The sequence below is a fragment of the Somniosus microcephalus genome, chromosome 4, assembly GCF_052327205.1.
Source record: "Somniosus microcephalus isolate GS21.2 chromosome 4, FLI_Smic_1.0, whole genome shotgun sequence".
NCBI classification, from domain to species: Eukaryota; Metazoa; Chordata; class Chondrichthyes; order Squaliformes; family Somniosidae; genus Somniosus; species Somniosus microcephalus.
Window position 1 is genome coordinate 43,332,747 of NC_140990.1, and position 20,629 is coordinate 43,353,375.

At 48.5% G+C, this 20,629-nt stretch overlaps 3 pseudogenes; 2 read left to right on the forward strand and 1 right to left on the reverse strand.

Moving 5' to 3' along the window:
* Positions 1 to 20,629, forward strand: part of LOC147118749 (uncharacterized) — a 72,929-nt pseudogene that overhangs the window by 16,713 nt on the left and 35,587 nt on the right.
* Positions 8,916 to 20,629, reverse strand: part of LOC147118750 (uncharacterized) — a 32,913-nt pseudogene continuing 21,199 nt past the window's right edge.
* On the forward strand, positions 18,840 to 20,467 carry LOC147118751 (uncharacterized; annotated as a pseudogene).

Below are 20,629 nucleotides of genomic sequence, written 5' to 3' on the forward strand. Positions count from 1 at the left end.
GTACGGGAGTTTTTGGTCGTCATTCAAATTTCTGAATTCCGGGCATATTTTTGTGAATTTTGGGTAGAAATTCTTCCTTATGCCCTGATATTTTCTACAAGTTGTGAGGAAGTGCATCTCTGTCTCCACCACTCCCTGACTGCAGTGAGAGCATATCCTGTCCTCTCTTGGTAGCCGGGTCTGCCTGTGTCTACCTTTTTCGATCGCCAGGCTATGTTCACTAAGTCTGTACATTGTCAAGGTTTTTCTCAGTTTGCTATCCATTACCGTGGTCAGGTAATCAACCATGTTGTATTGTCTGTTTAGGGCCAAGTAGCAATTGAGTTTGCTTTGGGTTTTTGTTGTTTCTGCCCAATATGACAGATATTTTTCCTTTTGCTTAGCGACGATTGTGTTGGGTCGAATTCTTTGTGTTACGCTGTCACTGTCCTGGGGCTGGTTATTGTTAGTAGTGTTAGTAGTTACTTCACTGAGTCCCAGGACTAGTTGACTGAGGGTATTCTTCTTTATGGTCCTCTCTTGGCATTTCAGGGCTTCGTAATGATAACATTGGGGGTTGCTCATTTCTAGGTGTTTCCAAAATTTGGTGGCTCTTTTTTGGATAGTGATTATTAATGGATATTGGCCTAGTTCTGCCCTGCATGCATTGTTTACGGTTTTCCTTTGAGTCCGGAGGATACTTTTACAGAATTCTGCATGTAGGATCTCAATTGGGTGTTTGTCCCATTTTGCAAATTCTTGTTGTGTTAGCGGTCCCCACACCTCACTGCCATAGAGTGCAATTGGTTCAATTACTGATTTAAACATTTTGAGCCAAATGCTAATTGGGATTTCTATTTGGATTGATTTTTTAATGGCATAGAAAGCCCTTCTTGCTTTCTCTTTCATTTCATTCACAGCCAGATGAAAATTTCCCGTAGAACTCATTTTTAAGCCCAGGTATGTATAGTTAGTGGTTTGTTCAATTTTGGTTGTTCCTAGTGTGAAATTTATTTTGGGTCCCTGATGTCTGGATCTTTGCTGGAACACAAGGAATTTGGTTTTTTGGGGATTTATTGTCAGGGCCCAGGTCTGGCAGAACGACTCCAGCAGATCCAGGTTCTGCTGTAGACCCTCCTTAGCTGGTGACAGCAGAACTAGGTAATCTGCATAGAGGAGGAATTTAACCTTGGATTCATATAGGGTGAGGCCGGGTGCTGTAGATTGTTCAAGTAGTTTTGCCAATTCATTTATGTAAATATTAAAGAGTGTCAGTGAGATGGGCGAGCCCTGCGTCACCCCCCGCCCCTGTGGGAAGTATTTTGTTTGTTTGTCTCCAATTTTAACTGCACATTTGTTGTTTGTATACATTGATTTAATTACATCATATGTTTTTCCCCCTACCCTGCTTTCGATAAGTTTCAGGAATAGACCGTCGTGCCAGATGGAATCGAAAGCCTTCTGGAAATCTATAAAGCATGCGTAGATTTTGCTTTTGGTTTGATGAACATGTTTGTCAATTAGGGTCTGTAGGGTGAAGATATGATCTGATGTTCTATAGTTTGGTAGGAATCCAATTTGGCTTTTACTCAAGACTTTGTGCTCCTCAAGGAAATTTATAAGTCTTTTGTTTATGATACTACAGAATACCTTCCCCAGCTTACTGTTTACACAGATGCCTCGATAGTTATTTGGGTCGACTTTGTCCCCACTTTTGTATATGGGCGTTATGAGTCCTTTGTTCCAGATATCAGGGAAGTAACCGACACTCAGAACCAAGTTGAAGAGTTTTAGGATAGCCAGTTTCATTTTGTCGTCTGTGTGTTTAATCATCTCGCTTAGTATGCCGTCTGCACCGCAAGCTTTTCCTGGTCGCAGGTCCTTGCGTTTTTCAAATAGTTCTTTTTCTGTTATTATGGAGTCTAGCGGGTTTTGGTTATCTTTTATGGCCATTTCGAGCTTTTCCAGTTTTTTGCATATTTGGTGTTGCTCTGGCCTTAGTGTGTTTTTCTGGTATAATTTTTCAAAGTAGTTTTCCCATGTGTGTCCATTTTGAATGGCCAATTCGTCGTGTTGTTTTTTGTGTAATGTATTCCAGTTGTCCCAGAAACAATTGGAATCAATGGATTCCTCAATGGAGCTGAGTGTATTCTTAATATACTGCTCTTTTTTGGTTCTGAGTGTGTTTCTGTATTGTGTTAGTGTCTGACAATAAGTAAGGCGTAATTCCTCGTTTTCTAGCTGTCTGTGTTTTTGGTTTGATATTTTTCTAAGTTTTTTCCTCATGTTATGGCAATCTGGGTCAAACCATTTTTCATAGTTTTTTGTTTTGGGTTTGTTCTTGCGAGCTTTCAAGTTTGACCTTGTTGCCAAATTATCAAAAATATTATTTAGGTTATTCACTGCCCGGTTTACGCCTTCTTTATTGTGAGTGTATATATTATCCAGAAAGATGTCCAAGAGAGCTTGAGTTGATTGATTGCTAATTGCTTTCTGGTATTTTTCCGTGCTGTTTTTGGCCCATCTGTACGATTTTTTCAATCTGTTCAATAATTTTAAACTCCTGGTCCTGCCCGACCTCTGCGCTGCCGTCCTACTGGGGTTGGATTTCCAGTGCCACCTCAAAAGCTTTACGATGGCGTACGGTGGCCCCCTCCCCCCACTCACAGTCCGCAGCCAGCAGCCTCCAAATTGCCCGCCGCGCACCAGATGCAACCTCTCCACACTCAGAGTCCCACCCCCCCCACTGTTTTCTAACCTCACCCCCGACTGTAAGCCCATCGCCACAAAGAGCAGGCGATACAGTGCCGGGGACAGGGTTTTCATCAAAACCAAAGTGGAGCGGCTCCTGAAGGAGGGGATTATTGAGGGCAGCTCCAGCCCCTGGCGAGCCCAGGTTGTGGTCGTTTAGACCGGCGAGAAACAACGCCTGGTCATCGACTACAGCCAAACAATAAAGCGCTACACCCTGCTGGACGCCTACCCACTCCCCCGCATAGCTGATATGGTCAACCAGATCGCGCAGTACCGCGTCTTTTCGACCATTGACCTGAAATCAGCGTACCACCAGCTCCCCATCCGCCCTGAAGACCGCCAGTATACTGCTTTTGAGGCAAACGGCCGCCTCTATCACTTCCTTAGGGTTCCCTTCGGCGTTACCAACGGGGTCTCCGTCTTCCAAAGGGAGATGGACCGGATGGTCGATCAAAACGCGCTGCAGGCCACTTTCCCTTACCTAGACAATGTGACCATCTGCGGCCATGACTTGCAGGACCATGACGCAAACCTCGAGAAATTCCTCCGCACCGCCCAACTCCTGAACCTGACATATAACAAAGAGAAGTGCATATTCCGCACAGACCGCCTCGCCATCCTTGGCTGTGTTGTGGAACACGGGGTCATCGGTCCCGACCCGGACCGTATGCGTCCCCTTATGGAACTCCCACTGCCCCACTGCCTAAAAGCCCTGAAGAGGTGCCTAGGGTTTTTTTCCTCCTACGCTCAGTGGGTCCCCTACTATGCAGACAAAGCCCATCCGCTGATCAAATCCACCTCTTTTCCCCTGATGGCAGAGGCCCGCTTGGCCTTCCACCGTATCAAGGAGGACATTGCCAAAGCTACCATGCACGCAGTGGACGAATTCATCCCCTTCCAGGTGGAAAGCGATGCGTCCGACTTCGCTCTGGCCGCCACCCTTAATCAGGCGGGGAGACCTGTGGCATTCTTCTCACGAACCCTCCAGGGCCCGGAGACCAGACACTCCGCGGTCGAGAAGGAGGCCCAGGCTATTGTGGAGGCTGTGCGTCATTGGAGGCACTACCTGGCCGGAAAACGATTTACCCTGCTCACTGACCAGCGTTCAGTTGCTTTTATGTTCAACAACAAGCAGAGGGGCAAAATCAAAAATGACAAGATCTTGAGGTGGAGAATCGAACTTTCCACCTACAACTACGAGATCTTGTACCGGCCTGGGAAGCTCAATGAACCCCCAGATGCCCTATCGCGTGGCACCTGCGCCAGCGTGCAGATCGATAGGCTGAGGGCCCTCCACAATGACCTCTGCCACCCGGGGGTCACCAGGTTCTTCCACTTCATCAAGGCCCGCAACCTGCCTTACTCCATCGAGGAGGTCAGGACCATGACCAAGAACTGCCAAGTCTGCGCTGAGTGCAAACCGCACTTTTATAGACCAGACAGAGCCCACCTGATAAAAGCCACTCGCCCTTTCGAATGCCTGAGCGTCGATTTTAAAGGGCCTCTCCCCTCCTCCGACCGCAATGTGTACTTCCTCAACATCATTGACGAGTACTCCCGTTTCCCGTTCGCTATCCCCTGCTCAGACATGACCAGTGCCACAGTCATTAAATCTCTGAACAGCCTCTTCACCCTGTTCGGTTTCCCCAGCTATATCCATAGCGACCGGGGCTCATCGTTTATGAGCGACGAACTCCGCCAGTACCTGCTCGCTAGGGGTATAGCCACAAGCAGGACCACCAGTTACAACCCCCGGGGGAACGGACAGGTGGAAAGAGAGAATGCAACAGTTTGGAAGGCCGCCCTACTAGCCTTAAAGTCTAGGGGCCTTCCGACCTCCCACTGGCAGGAGGTGCTCCCCGATGCGCTCCACTCGATTCGGTCACTGCTCTGCACTGCCACCCCTCACGAGAAAATGTTTGTCTTCCCAGGGAAGTCCACATCGGGGACATCGTTACCGCCATGGCTGACGTCCCCAGGGCCGGTACTACTGAGAAGACACGTGAGGTCCAATAAAACGGATCCCCTGGTCGAGAGGGTCGACCTCCTCCACGCCAACCCCCAGTACGCTTACATTGCGTATCCGGACGGGCGAGAGGACACAGTCTCCATACGAGACCTCGCACCCTCGGGGACCGCTGTAACCCACTACCCATTACCACCCCCCCCCCACGACCCGATATCCAACCCCAGCAGCCGGCTCGCCTTCGACCGTCACCCACGAGGACTACACTCCAGGGCCCCAGCCTACACGGGACGCGACGCCGGAAGCTCCACCACCCCTGCAGTCGCCACGTCGATCACAGCGGCAGACAAGACCTCCGGAGAGACTCCAATACACGAACTTTTAAATACACTTCACCCCGCCGGACTCATTTTTAAACAAGGGGTGAATGTGGTAAACCACTGTTATACCTGTCTGTATGTGTATGTGTATTCCACTAGGTACAGGTCTGGACATGCCTCGGCTGACTCCTCCCACTATTCCAGGTATATAAGTGACTACCTCCCAGTCCCTTAGTACTCTGGACGGGTCGACCACTCGAGACTAGACCTTCATTCTTTAGTTAATAAAAGCCTGGTTGTTACTCGCTTAACCTCAGTCTTTTGAGTAATTGATGGCGCATCAACTTGCACATTACACACAGTGGCACCTCCATTATCCACCAGAAAGAAGGGGAATGGGAAGTGGTGGAGAATCGAGAGTCCCCAAATGTTGCCCCTCCCGTCTGGTACAGCAATCCCCTCGGCACGGGAATGGAGACAAGTCCAATCCAAATAACGGGCTGAGTTTAATCTTTCTGGGCCTGTGGGGCTGGTTTGTATCAGACAGGAGGAGATTGGTGTCAGTGACTGTGGGGTTGGTTTATATCAGACAGGAGGAGATTGGTGTCAGTGACTGTGGGGTTGGTTTATATCAGACAGGAGGAGATTGGTGTCAGTGACTGTGGGGTTGGTTTATATCAGACAGGAGGAGATTGGTGTCAGTGACTGTGGGGTTGGTTTATATCAGACAGGAGGAGATTGGTGTCAGTGACTGTGGGGTTGGTTTATATCAGACAGCAGGAGATTGGTGTCAGTGACTGTGGGGTTGGTTTATATCAGACTAAGGAGATTGGTGTCAGTGACTGTGGGGTTGCTTTATATCAGACAGGAGGAGATTGGTGTCAGTGACTGTGGGGTTGGTTTATATCAGACTAAGGAGATTGGTGTCAGTGACTGTGGGGTTGGTTTATATCAGACAGGAGGAGATTGGTGTCAGTCACTGTGGGGTTGGTTTATATCAGACTAAGGAGATTGGTGTCAGTGACTGTGGGGTTGGTTTATATCAGACAGCAGGAGATTGGTGTCAGTGACCGTGGGGTTGGTTTATATCAGACAGGAGGATATTGGTGCCCTTGAGAAGGTGGTGGTGAGCCACCTCCTTGAACCACTGCAGTCCATGTGGTGACGGTGCTCCCTCAGTGCTGTTAGGGAGGGAGTTCCAGGATTTTGACCCAGTGACGATGAAGGATCGGCGATATATTTCCATGTCGGGATGGTGTGTGACTTGGAGGGGAGCTTGGAGGTGGTGGTGTTCCCCTGCGCCTGCTGCCCTCATCCCTCTGGGTGGTGGAGGTGGCGGGTTTGGGAGGTGCTGCCGAAGAAGCCTTGGCGAGTTGCTGCAGCGCCTCTTGTCGATCAGAGGGTCTCAACCAGGGTCCGTGAGAAGGTTTCAAGGGGTGGGCCCAGAAACTCTCTCCCTCTTTCATTCTTTCTCCCACAAGCAGCCCTCACACCGGGCGCCGGCTCAGTTCCCATTGAGCAGCCGCGGGGGAAGAGATGTGGGGCGCGATGGGGCCAAGGCTGCGGAAGCCGCCCCTCGCTCGCTCGCTGCCAATTGGGTTGATCCAGATTCCCATCAGCTCCATCCAGCCTGTTGCCCCCATCTCCCCCCTACAAACCCAGGCTGGGGTTTATTGGAGGGCGGGGCCATTCCCAATCCCAGGAGCCCAGCCCGTTGAACACCTTCTCCCACTAGAACAGGAGCAGTGCGCAGGCGCAGTTTGCGGGACCCGCAGCTCCAACCGCCGCTCGCCCTCACACCAGGCGGCGCCACTGAGCAGGACAGCCCGCGGCCCCGGGGATTGGTCCCGTCAACCGTCAATCAAAGGCCAGCAGCCAATCGGCTTGGCCCAGGTCCCGCCGTCCATCGTTGGGGCGAAATTCAAAGCGCCGCGAGCGGGCGTTCAAACTGTCAATCAAAGGTCAGCCCCGCCCACTGCACCCTGCTCTCCAATTGGTGGCTGCCGGGGTGGGCGGGGCAATAAAGGGCCTCTCAGTGCACTCTCCGCCTGGGAGCTGGGCTTTGCTCAGGTGAGCAGAGCACGTGGGCTGGAAGGAAGGCGGCCACAAGGCAGCTTGTGTGGTCACTGGGCCTCTTGTATTGGAGAATCAAGGAGGAGGGAGTTTAAAACATACTATTACCGCACTTAATCGCCAAATAACTATTTATTTCAAAAAGTAAAGCATAGTGATTTGAAATGGAAAGACTTGCTTTTTTTGAGAGGCTTCTGTGATCTCAGGATGTCCCAAAGCGCTTTGCAGACAATGAATACTTGTGTTGTGTTACAGGGGGTCCGGGGAATTTTTATAACACAAGAGGGGCCTCAGAGAACCCCTGATCTACACTGTCCCATCAAACAGTCCCAGGGCAGGTACAGCACGGGTTAGATACAGAGTAAAGCTCCCTCTACACTGTCCCATCAAACACTCCCAGGGCAGGTACAGCACGGGTTAGATACAAAGTAAAGCTCCCTCTGCACTGTCCCATCAAACACTCCTAGGGCAGGTACAGCACGGGTTAGATACAGAGTAAAGTTCCCTCTACACTGTCCCATCAAACAGTCCCAGGGCAGGTACAGCATGGGTTAGATTCAGAGTAAAGCTCCCTCTACACTGTCCCATCAAACACTCCCAGGACAGGTACAGGGTCATGTTACCGATACCTCCCCTAGATACCAAGGCTAGGAGAGGCACCCTGGATGGTATGGGGAGCTGGGATTTGTCCATGAGAGTAACTGAAGCTATGAGAGCTGAAATAATCTAGAGTAATGATCAGGTGTTAGTCGTGGCTCAGTGGGAGCACGCTCTCTCTCACTCGTCTCTGAGTCAGGAGGTTGTGGGATCAAGTCCACCTCCAGAGACTTGAGAACAAAATCTAGGCTGACACTCCAATGCTGTACTGAGAGAGCATGGCACTGAAAGAGGAGCCGTCTTCGGATGAGACGTTCAAGCGAGGCCCCATCTGCCCTCTCAAGTGGACGTAAAAGATCGGATATAAATCAAAATACTGCAGATGCTGGAAATCTGAAATAAAAACAGAAAATGCTAGAAATACTCGGCAGGTCAGGCAGCATCTGTGAAGAGAGAAACAGAGTTAACGTTTCAGGTCGATGACCTTTCGTCAGAACTGGGGTCATCGACCTGAAACGTTAACTCTGTTTCTCTCCCCACAGATGCTGCCTGACCTGCTGAGTATTTCCAGTATTTTCTGTTTTTATAAAAGATCCCATGATGTTATTTTGAAGAGCAGGGGAGTTCTCCCTGGAGTCCTGGCCAACATTTCTCCCTGAACCAACATCACAAACAGATCATCTGGTCATTATCACAGTGCTGTCTGTGGGACCTTGCTGTGAGCAAATTGGCTGCTGCATTTCCTACATTACAACAGTGACTGCTCTTCAAAAGTACTTCATTGGCTGTAAAGCGCTTTGGGATGTCCTGAAGTGGTGAAAGGTGCTGTATGAATACAAGTCTTTCTTTAACAAAGGAGAAAAGGCCCAAAATGGAACAGTCGGTAACAGAATATCAATTAGTCTCCTCTTATCTTAGAGAGGTCAAGGACTCGATACAAAGTGTGTTTGAAACAAAGCAGATTTATTTGACTTATTTCCAGAAAGTTAAACTCCAACCCAATTAGAGGGGTTACTAACATCAGCAGAAACAAACCCCAACTGTCAGAATGAACATGGTTCAGTCCTGGATGTGATTAACAGCAGCAATAACAGCAGAATCCAACCCCTGCAGTCACTTGTAAACTCGCTGGTGTCTCAGCAGGTGAGATCAACGAGTGAATCCCTTCCCACACACGGAGCAGGTGAATGGCCTCTCCACAGCGTGAACTCGCTGGTGTCTCAGCAGACTGGAGTGCCGAGTGAATCCCTTCCCACACACGGAGCAGGTGAACGACCTCTCCCCAGTGTGAACTCGCTGGTGTCTCAGCAGCTGGGAGCTGTAGAGCCCTGGTTAGAACCCATCTGGAGTATTGCGTTCAGATCTGGGCACCGCACCTCAGGAAGGATATACTGGCCTTGGAGAGGGGTCGCGGCGCAGATTCACCAGAATGATATCGGTGTAAAAGGGTTAAATTTTCTTCAAAAAACTCAAGCAGGTTTGTAGGACGTGACCCAGCCCACGTAACATCAGGAGGCGGGTCATTGTCTCCGAGGCAGCAGGGGACTCACAACCACAAACAGAGGTGGGCAAATGGAATCTGCCGTTTGCTGCATCAATGTGTCTGGCTCTGTTCCATGGAGGAGCCGGCAGATTTCCAGTTTCACCCACCCCCCGCCCTCCGACCTGCAAGCTCCCTGTCAGCCCTGGTTTAGCAGTTGGAGCTGGATATTGCACAGATGAGGCCCGGCCATCAAAATGGCTGGGTCCTCTCACCGAGGACATTGGACAGGCAGCACCATCGCACCGCTCACCCGATGTCCACCCAGAGTGAAAATCAGCCCCAAGAAGTCTAAGCTCAGCAATCTCAGCAACGTCAAACACATCCAAGATCCCCGATCAGCTGCAAGAGAAGGATCGACATTCCATTCTTGCCCATGTGCCAGTTGCAATTGAGCCTTTCTTTAAAAATGAGCCTGACTGAATGATCTGATCTGTGGTGTTTAATGGACTTGGGAAGCCAATCATATTTGGAAATATGAAACTGAACCCTGTATTTACTGAAAATATCAAATCTACCTTATTCAGCTGACTGATGCATCTCAATGGCGAGAGCATTGCGATAATAAAGGTTTGCAAATCAGAGCTGAATTTGATATTTCCAATAAAATCAACCTCAATGTTTCACAAATCCGAGATGTTCCACAAATCCGAGATGTTCCAAGAGTTTTCAATGCAGAGGACCAGACTGGATGGTGATAAATATTTGGAGAAATTTGCTTGGGTTGTGTTTGGAAACAGCAGGGGGTGATTTTAACCTCACGCACCCGGCGGGAAACTAATGCGATCAGATCGGCCACTTGTTTTACACCCGCCCGATTTCACTTTCGACTGAAATCATTGGAGAGCAAAATCGGGGAAGGTGTAAAATGAGCAGGAAATTCAATCCCGTCAGGTGGGGGAGGTTCAAATTACCCCCAGCATATCTGAACTAGAAGGACAACTGCTAAAAATGGCCAAAAGGACAATAAAATAACGATGGAAACAGCCTGAGCAGTTCCGCAGCAACACGAATCCCCAAATGGGAAGCTTTCTGCTTTTTAACCTCGTACACTATTTATCTACAAAGTACATCTCTAATTATCATCAACAGCAAGCTGCAATATCACTTATTGGAATATGATTGTTTGACTAAGTAAGAGTTTAGCCAAAGAACTACCTGCAGTTATTTTACAAATATAGTATTTTCTTACTTTAAGCAAATCCTTTGAAGTTTTCTTTTGCCTTTTACTTTTTGTTGTGTGTTTTTTTCTCTTTAGGTCCCTGCACACAACCAAAGCATTCTCAGCTGAGGGAACAGGTGGGCAGCTTGCTCTGACCCTGCTGTTCTACTGTGACCCGTGGGGTCTCACCCTCCAAATGGACTTCCTTGTGGGGACACGCTCACTTTCTGTTGACCCCCTCTTTCTTCCCGACAGTCCAGTGGAGATTAAGGATTTGCAGTGTGAGGGAGAATGAGCATAAACCCACATCCCACCATTCTTTGGTGCCATTTGTTGAGCTGGCATGCTGTGCCCATCTCCGTTAATGACTTCTGATGTCCTTCAGTTTTTTGAAGCAGAAACAGTGTCCACAAAGAGCTACTTGTGCTTCAAAAGACTCGAGCCGCTTGGCCAAACAGCCACGTGGACTTTCAGCCTAACATATAATCCATCGATCACTCATTTCATTCATTTAGTAACGGCAGATTTTACTATCTTACACCACATTCTGTGTATTTAAGATAGTATCTGAGGACTATCTGAATTTATGTTGATAAATTATTGGGAGGGTAGAAGTGGTGCGATGCTCAACATTAAGAGTCGGACTGTTTCCGATTCACCAATTGAACACTTTGCTCTCACCAACGTGCGTGGTCCCTTTAAATGTGCTGCGCGGTTTCTCTCCCAGCGGCTGGAGCTGGTGAGCGGCCTGCGCAGGACCTCGCCATTGCTGCGCCACCGTGCAGCCGCGCACCTTAGGGGCAACATTGGTGTGCGGCCCTCAACAGCTCACCACAACTTGTTAAGTGGCCCTCCAGCCCAAATCATTGCCCATCCCTGCCCGAAACCATCTTTAACGGGATTCTGCCTCCTGACGGAGCTGGAAATGATTTTGCCATTATTACCACAATTGAGCACCATCTTCTTTTCCAAAGATCTCTGAGCTTCTCTAATGGCTGCTTTTGTCTCCCTCAACTGTGGGTGATATTTCTCTCTATTCTCCTGTAAACTGAATTCATCTTGATCTCAGCTGGGTTCAATGTAAGACAGTTCAGGGAGTCAGGCATCATTCACCCCTAGACCTACGCTGGCCGGTAAAACCCCAGTCATTTCCTCAGTAAGGATTCCTCTGGTTCCTCGCCATATATTTGTCAGATACCGAAACCCAGCTTTCTTACCGTCCACTCCTGGAGGCCCCACTCCCTGAGCCTACAACCTTCAGCAGGGTCAGTGCTGGAGTTCCACAGCAGGAGAGAACCCAACTGTTAAGAGTGAACATGATTCAGTCCTGGATGTGATTAACAGCAGCAATAACAGCAGAATCCAACCCCTGGAGTCCCTTGTGAACTCGCTGGTGTGTCAGCAGGTTGTATGACCGAGTGAATCCCTTCCCACACACGGAGCAGGTGACTGGCCTCTCCCCAGTGTGAGTGCGCTGGTGTCTCAGCAGGATGGAGCTCTGAATGAATCCCTTCCCACACACTGAGCAGGTGAACGGCCTCTCCTTAGAGTGAACTCGCTGGTGTGCCATCAGGCTGCAGTTCTGAGTGAATCCCTTGCCACACACTGAGCAGGTGAACAGCCTCTCCCCAGTGTGAACTCGCTGGTGTGTCAGCAGGCTGGAGTTCTGAGTGAAACCCTTCCCACACACTGAGCAGGTGAACGGTCTCTCCCCGGTGTGAACTCGTTGGTGTCTCAGTAGGTGGGATGAATTTGTGAATCCCTTCCCACACACGGAACAGGTGAATGGCCTCTCCCCAGTGTGAACTCGCTGGTGTGTCAGAAAGGTGGTTGAATTTGTGAATCCTTTTCCACACTCAGAGCAGGTGAACGGCCTCTCCCCAGAATGAATTCGCTGGTGTGTCAGCAGATCCCTTTTGCTTTTAAAGCTTTTCTCACAGTTAGAACATTTAAAAGGTCTCATGTTTGTGTGAACAAGTTGGTGTCTCAGTAGCTGGGATGACTGAGTGAATCCCTTCCCACACACGGAGCAGGTGAACGGCCTCTCCCCATTGTGAACTCGCTGGTGTGTCAGCAGGTCACTTGACTGAGTGAATCCAATCCCACACACAGAGCAGGTGAACGGTCTCTCCCCGGTGTGACTGCGTCGATGAGTTTCCAGCTGATACGGGTAATCAAATCCTTTCCCACAGTCCCCACATTTCCAGGGTTTCTCCCCGGTGTGACTGCGCTTGTGTTTCGCCAGGCCAGAGGATCGACTGAATCCTCGTCCACACACAGAACACGTGTACGGTTTCTCCCCACTGTGAACTGTGCTTTTTACTTCCATGTTATGTTTAATAATATTCAGGTCCTGATGAATAGAGTGGCTCTGTCAGATCTGATGTGATGTTCGAGTTAAAATTTCCCGTCTACAAATCCTGCCCTTCGAATACCCTGTAAAATGAATATAAAAGAAAAAGGGAGCGTGAGAGAAAACCCACAAAAACACAAAGACAGGTTGTGAAATTGAGCTCAATGAATCTGGGAATTTGTGGGGCCGGTACCAGAAAAAAAGTAATGATGAAAGCTGCCGGATTGTCGTAAAATCCCAACTGGTTCACTGATGTCCCTCAGGGATATGGAGATCGGGCATGAAAGTCAAGTTGAGGTCGACGATCAGCCATGATCTTATTGAATGGCAGAGCAGGCTTGAGGAATAAACGGCTCTTTTTCAGAGTGGCAGGCAGTGACTAGTGGGGTACCGCAGGGATCGGTCCTTGGACCCCAGCTATTCACAATATATATTAATGATCTGGACGAGGGAACTAGATGCAATGTCTCAAAGTTGCAGACAACACAAAGCTGGGTGGGCGTGTGTGCTGTGAGGAGGAGGATGAGAAACTCCAGTGTGATTTGGACAGGTTGGGTGATTGGGCAGAAGCATGGCAGATGCAATATAACGTGGATAAATGCGAGGTTATCCACTTTGGTGTCAAAAACAAGGCGGCAGATTATCTGAATGACAATAGATTGGGAGAAGGGGAAGTGCAACGAGACCTGGGTGTCCTTGTGCACCAGTCGCTGAAGGTATGCATGCAGGTGCAGCAGGCGGTTAAGAAGGCAAATGGTATGTTGGCCTTCGTAGCGAGAGGGTTCGAGTACAGGAATAAAGATGTCTTGCTGCAGTTATACAGGGCCTTGGTGAGGCCACATCTTGAGTATTGTGTGCAGTTTTGGTCGCCTTATCTGAGGAAGGATGTTTTTGCCAAGGAAGGAATTCAGCGAAGATTCACCAGGCTGATACCTGGGATGGCAGGAATGACGTATGAGGAGAGATTGGGTCGATTGGGCTTATACTCGCTGGAGTTCAGAAGAATGAGAGGGGATCTCATTGAAACTTATAAAATTTTGACAGGACTGGACAGACTAGATGCTGGAAGATGTTCCCGATGGTCGGGGAGTCCAGAACCAGGGGTCACAGTCTAAGGATAAGGGGTAGGCCATTTAGGACAGAAATTAGGAGGAATTTCTTCACCCAGAGAGTGGTGAACCTGTGGAATTCTCTACCACAGAAGGCAGTAGAGGCCAATACATTAAATAAATTCAAGAAGGAGTTGGATATATTTCTTAAGTCTAAAGGGATCAAAGGGTATGGGGAGAAAGCAGGGACCAGGTACTGAATTTGGATGATCAGCCATGATCGCATTGAATGGCGGAGCAGGCTCGAGAGGCCGAATGGCCTACTCCTGCTCCTATCTTCTATGTTTCTATTCCAACTCTTTGCTTTCTGTCTGCCAACCAGTTCTCTATCCAAGTCAATACGTTGCTCCCAATCCCATGTGCCTTAACTTTACACGCTAATCTCTTATGCGGGACCTTATCGAAAACCTTTTGAAAGTCCAAATACACCACATCCACTGGTTCTCCCTTATCTATTATACCAGTTACATCCTCAAAAAATTCCAGTAGATTAGTCAAGCACGATTGACCTTTTGTTAATCCATGTTGACTTTGTCTGATCCTATCACTGTTTTCCAAGTGCTCTGCTATTACATCTTTCATAATGGACTCTAACATTTTCCCCACTACCGATGTCAGGCTTACCGGTCTGTAATTCCCCGTTTTCCCTCTACCACCTTTTTTGAATAGTGGGGTAACATTAGCTACCCTCCAATCCATGGGTACTGTTGCAGATTCCATCGAATGTTGGAAGATGATCAGCAATGCATCTACTATTTCCAGGGCCACTTCCTTAAGTACCCTAGGATGTAGATTATCAGGCCCTGGGGATTTATCGGCCTTCAATTCCGTCAATTTCCCTAACACCATTTCCCTACAAATACTGATTTCTTTCAGTTCCTCCCTTTCATCAGACCCTATGTTCCCCGACATCTCTGGGAGGTTATTTGTGTCCTCCTTTGTGAAGACAGAACCAAAGTATGTATTTAATTGGTCTGCCATTTCTTTGTTCCCCATTATAAATTCCCCTGATTCTGACTGCAAGGGACCTAAGTTTGGTTTTACCAATCTTTTTCTCTTCACATATCTATAAAAGCTTTTACAGTCAGTTTTTATGTTCCCTGCAAGCTTACTCTCATACTCTATTTCCCCCCTCTTAATTAATCCCTTTGCCCTCCTTTGCTGAATCCTAAACTGCTCCCAATCCTCAGGTTTACTGCTTTTTCTGGCCAATCTTTATGTCTTCTCCTTGGATCTTATGCTATCCCTAATTTCCCTTGTTAGCCACGGCTGAGTCACCTTTTTTGTTTTATTTTTATGCCAAACAGGGATGAACAAATTCTGTAGTTCATCCATGCGATCTTTGCATGTTTGCCATTGCCTGTCCACCGTTAACCCTTTGAGTGACATTCCCCAATCAATCCTACCCAAATTGCGCCTCGTCCCATCGTAGTTTCCTTTATTTAAATTTAGGACCCTAGTCTCTGAGTCAACTACTTCATTCTCCATAAGGACATAAGAACATAAGAAATAGGAGCAGGAATAGGCCAATCGGCCCCTTGAGCCTGCTCCGCCATTCAATAAGATCATGGCTGATCTGATCCTAACCGCCAATCTACTATCACAGAACCATCTCCTGAATCTAACAGAATTAGACACACGAAATAGGAGCAGGATCAGGCTACACGGCCCCTGGGCCCGCTCCGCTACCCACAGGGCCATGACCGATCCGAACCTAGACTCATGTCCAAATTCCGGCCCGCTCCCCGTAACCCTTAATTCCCTTTACTTCTAGGAAACTGTCTATTTCTGTTTTAAATTTATGTAATGATGTAGCTTCTACAGCTTTTTGGGGCAGCATATTCCATGGACCTACCACCCTCTGAGTGAAGTAGTTCCTCCTCATCTCACTTTTGAAAGAGCAGCCCCTTATTCCAAGACTATGCCCCCTAGTTCTAGTTTCACCCATCATCGGGAACATCCTCCCCGCATCCACCCGATCCAACTCCTTCACAATCTTATGTTTCAATAAGATCGCCTCTCATTCTTCTGAACTCCAATGAGTAGAGTCCCAATCTACTCAACCTCTCCTCATATGTCCATCCCCTCATCCCCGGGATTAACCGAGTGAACCTTCTTTGTACTGACTCGAGAGCAAGTATGTCCTTAAGTATGGACAACAAAACTGTATGCAGTATTCCAGGTGCGGTCTCACCAATACCTTGTACAACTGAAGCAATACCTCCCTATTTTTATATTCTATCCCCCTAGCAATGAAAGCCAACATTCCATTGGCTTTCTTAATCACTTGCTGCATCTACATACTAACCTTTTGAGTTTCGTGCACCAGGACCCCCAGGTCCCTTTGTACTACAGTACTTTCCAGTTTCTTGCCATTAAGATAATAACTTGCTCTATGACTTTTCCTGCCAAAGTGCATAACCTCACACTTTCCAGTATTGTATTCCATCTGCCAAATCTCTGCCCACTTACTTAGCCTGTCTATGTCCCCTTGCAGGTTTTTTATGTCCTCCTCATTCACTACTTTCCCTCCCATCTTAGTATCATCTGCAAACTTTGATATGTTACACTCGGTCCCCTCCTCCAAATCGTTAATATAGATTGTAATGAAGAATTCTATCATATTATGATCGCTCCGCTCCAAGGGGCCTCGCACAAGTCTGCTAATTAATCCTTTCTCATTACATAAAACCCAGTCTAAGATGGCCTGATCTCTGGTTGGTTTCTCGACATATTGGTCCAGGAAACCATCCCGTAAACACTCCAGGAATTCCTCCTCCACAGTATTGTTACTAATTTGGTTATATTTGTCTCTTCAAAGCAACAACTCAACTGGTTTCCCTTTCCTTGATTACATGCAACTCAGTATTTCAGTTAGCAATGTCTTATAAAATACAGAAAATAAAATGTTGATATAACCCGCTCCCTGAGCTCGGGGTGTGAGCGGCCCGCGTCCCCCCGGGGTTCATGAACCCACTCTCTTACCTGATGTGTCACCGGCTCCTGCCAAGGTCTGCGCATGCTCAGCGAACACTGCCCGGGTGATTGACGGGAGCTGCGGACCATTAGGATGAGCGGGACGGGACTTGAGGACCAAGCGCATGGCGGGTCCTCCAACCAATCGGAGTGTGTGAGGGGCGGTGCTTCCCCTTTGAACCGGAACAACAGATGGTGAGCTGAGCATGCGCGGGAGTGTCTGATTGTTGGGCAGTGTGAGCTGAGCATGCGCGGGAGAGGCTGATTGTTGGGCAGTGTGAGCTGAGCATGCGCGGGTGAGGCTGATTGTTGGGCAGTGTGAGCTGAGCATGCGCGGGTGGCGAGGCTGCAGCAGGTCAGAGGGAGGCGGGTCAATGAACCCCGGGGGGACGCGGGCTTCACACACCCCGAGTGCGGCCCCAGGCCCGATTATAAGAGCAGTGAACATTATCCGCCCCCACCCGCGGGTTCCCGTTTCGCTCCGGCCCAAATCTGAACGAAGCGCCAAACTCCGGGACAGACAGGAAGTGAGTCAGGGAGCGTCTGTAAATGGAGGAGAAATGGGGACTGGTCAGGGAGCGTCTGTAAATTGAGGAGAAATGGAGACTGGTCAGGGAGCGTCTGTAAATGGAGGAGAAATGGTGACTGGTCAGGGAGCGTCTATAAATGGAGGAGAAATGGTGACAGGTCAGGGAGCGTTTGTAAATGGAGGAGAAATGGTGACTGGTCAGGGAGCGTCTGGAAATGGAGGAGAAATGGAGACTGGTCAGGGAGCGTTTGTAAATGGAGGAGAAATGGAGACTGGTCAGGGAACATCTGTAAATGAAGGAAAAATGGTGATTGGTCAGGGAGCGTCTGTAAATGGAGGAGAAATGGAGACTGGTCAGGGAGCGTCTATAAATGGAGGAGAAATGGTGACTGGTCAGGGAGCGTCTGTAAATGGAGGAGAAATGGAGACTGGTCAGGGAGTGTTTGTAAATGGAGGAGAAATGGAGACTGGCCAGGGAACATCTGTAAATGAAGGAAAAATGGTGACTGGTCAGGGAGCGTCTGTAAATGGAGGAGAAATGGAGACTGGTCAGCGAGCGTCTATAAATGGTGGAGAAATGGGGACTGGTCAGGGAGTGTCTGTAAATGCAGGAGAAATGGAGACTGGTCAGGGAGTGCCTGTAAATATAGGAGAAATGGAGACTGGTCAGGGAGCGTCTAAATGGAGGAGAAATGGAGACTGGTCATGGAGCGTCTGTAAATGCAGGAGAAATGGATACTGGTCAGGGAGCGTCTGCAAATGGAGGAGAAATGGTAACTGGTCAGGGAGCATCTGTAAATGGAGGAGAAATGGTGACTGGTCAGGGAGCATCTGTAAATGGAGGAGAAATGGTGACTGGTCAGGGAGCGTCTGGGAGAAATCATTCAGCATTTTTTGGGGGTTGATTTGTGTGAACAAATATATCAGTGATTTTAATGAGACTTTCTGTGTCCCAGCTCCTGTAAATACTGGCTGTAAAGGGACCGGACTCTCAGGAGGCTCCACACCGCTGGCTGCTCATGTGTCAGTGATCTCCCATCAGATTAATGTGCTTCTGCTGTCTGTGTGTTTAATAAAGTGCCCGAAGCCCTCACTGTAACTCTCATATCCCACCTGCAGTGTAATGTCCATGCTGTGTGCTTCCTGTCCAATATCCCCTGATCCCTGGCTCTCCTGTTGCACCAACTCGGTATAATGGGACAAGAAGTGCAGCTCAAGAGATGCCCAAATCAGGGACGGAATGAAAGGTTCAGACATGTGGAATGTTAATCTTACACAATGTGTGAGATGCTGAGCACCCGCCCAACATTTCACCACCACACCTATCAAATAGTTTCTTCAATTTCTCTTCTGAAGCCGTTATTTTATGACAGAGTCCGGTCCCCGCAGGGTGCTGGCTTCCAGTCCCTCATGAGTTTAGAACTGAACCCATCAGAGTCAACACCTTCAGGGGGAGGAAGAAAAATCGATTGAAATGAAAAATGTTGGAGATGGTGCGATGGGTTTGTATTTCAGCACAGGGAGGAGGGAGAGTGTGTGGGACGGGGATTTACAGCTTTGGGGAAAACGAGAGGAAAGAATGTTCCATAGAAACTAGAATTGTCTGTTCTGAATTTCCATCCTCTACTTACAGTGATGTCTTCTGTAAACTCCTTTTACAGGGTATTAGAAGGGGTGGGTTTACAGACAGGAAACTCAAACCAAACATCACCTCAACATCAGTGTGACTGGAAAAGCACCGAGCCCCACACACCCGAGTGAGAGTGTTCCCCTGCACTGACTGTGGAAAGAGCTTTAACCAGTTACACAGCCTGAAAAAACATCGCACCATTCAAAGCAAGGAGAAACCGTACACGTGTTCTCTGTGTGGACAAGGCTTCAACCGATCGTCCAACCTGGAGAGACACAAGGACACCCGCACCACGGAGAAACCCTGGAAATGTGGGGACTGTGGGAAGGGATTCAATTACCTGTTTGAGCTGGAAACTCATCAACGCAGTCACACCGGGGAGAGGCTGTTTACCTGCTCCGTGTGGGGGAAGGGATTCTTTTCCCCATCCCAGCTGGAAACTCATCGCTACAGTCACACTGGGGAGAGACCATTCACCTGTTCCGTGTGTGGGAAGGGATTCACTAATTCAGCCCACCTTCTGAGACACCAACGAGTTCACACTGATGCGAAACCTTTTAAATGTTCCGACTGTGCGAACTGCTTTAAAAGCTCTGAGGAACTGATTCAACACCAGCGAGTTCACACTAACGATAAACCATTCAGTTGCTCTCACTGTGGGAAGCGGTTCAGGTATTCATCCAATCTCATTGTACACCAACGCACTCACACTGGGGAGAGAACGTTCACCTGCTCCATGTGTGGAAAGGGATTCATTACATCATCCAACCTGCTGACACACCAGCGACTTCACACTGGGGAGAGGCCGTTCACCTGCTCCGTGTGTGGAGAGGGATTCACTTGTTCATCCAGCCTGCTGAAACACCAACGAGTTCACACTGGGGAGAGACCGTTCACCTGCTCCGTGTGTGGGAAGGGATTCACTTGTTCATCCGGCCTTCGGACACACCAGCGAGTTCACACCGGGGAGAGGTCGTTCACCTGCTCTGTGTGTGGGAAGGGATTCACTCAGTCATCCGGCCTGCTGATTCACCAATGAGCTCACACTGGGAGAGGCCGTTCACCTGCTCCGTGTGTGGGAAGGGATTCACTCAGTCATCCAACCTGCTGAGACACCAATGAGCTCACACTGGGAGAGACCATACACCTGCTCCATGTGTGGGAAGGGATTCACTCAGTCATCCAACCTGCTGAGACACCAGCGAGTTCACAAGTAACTGCAGCAGTTGGATTCTGATGCTATTGCTGCTGTTAATTACAGCCAGGACTGAATCATGTTCATTCTGACAGTTGTAGTTTGTTTCTGCTGATGATAATAACCCTATAACTGACTGGAGTTTAATATTCTGGATATATAGCTGATTGACTTTTTGGGGCTGCAGTGTCCCTTTAAGAATCATTGTGATTGTTCCCCTTAATTCAGGACTTTCATAAGAAATTATTTGACAATAAAATGATGAATTTTACTTTAACCCTAAATTGACCTTTGGTACAAAATCTACAATTTATTTTCTGAAAAGTTCCACTGATTAACATCTCCAATTAGAAAGTGCTGATTAATCCTCGCTGACAATTCTTACTGACTTGCACATTACACACAGTGGCACCTCCATTATCCACCAGAAAGGGGAATGGGAATTG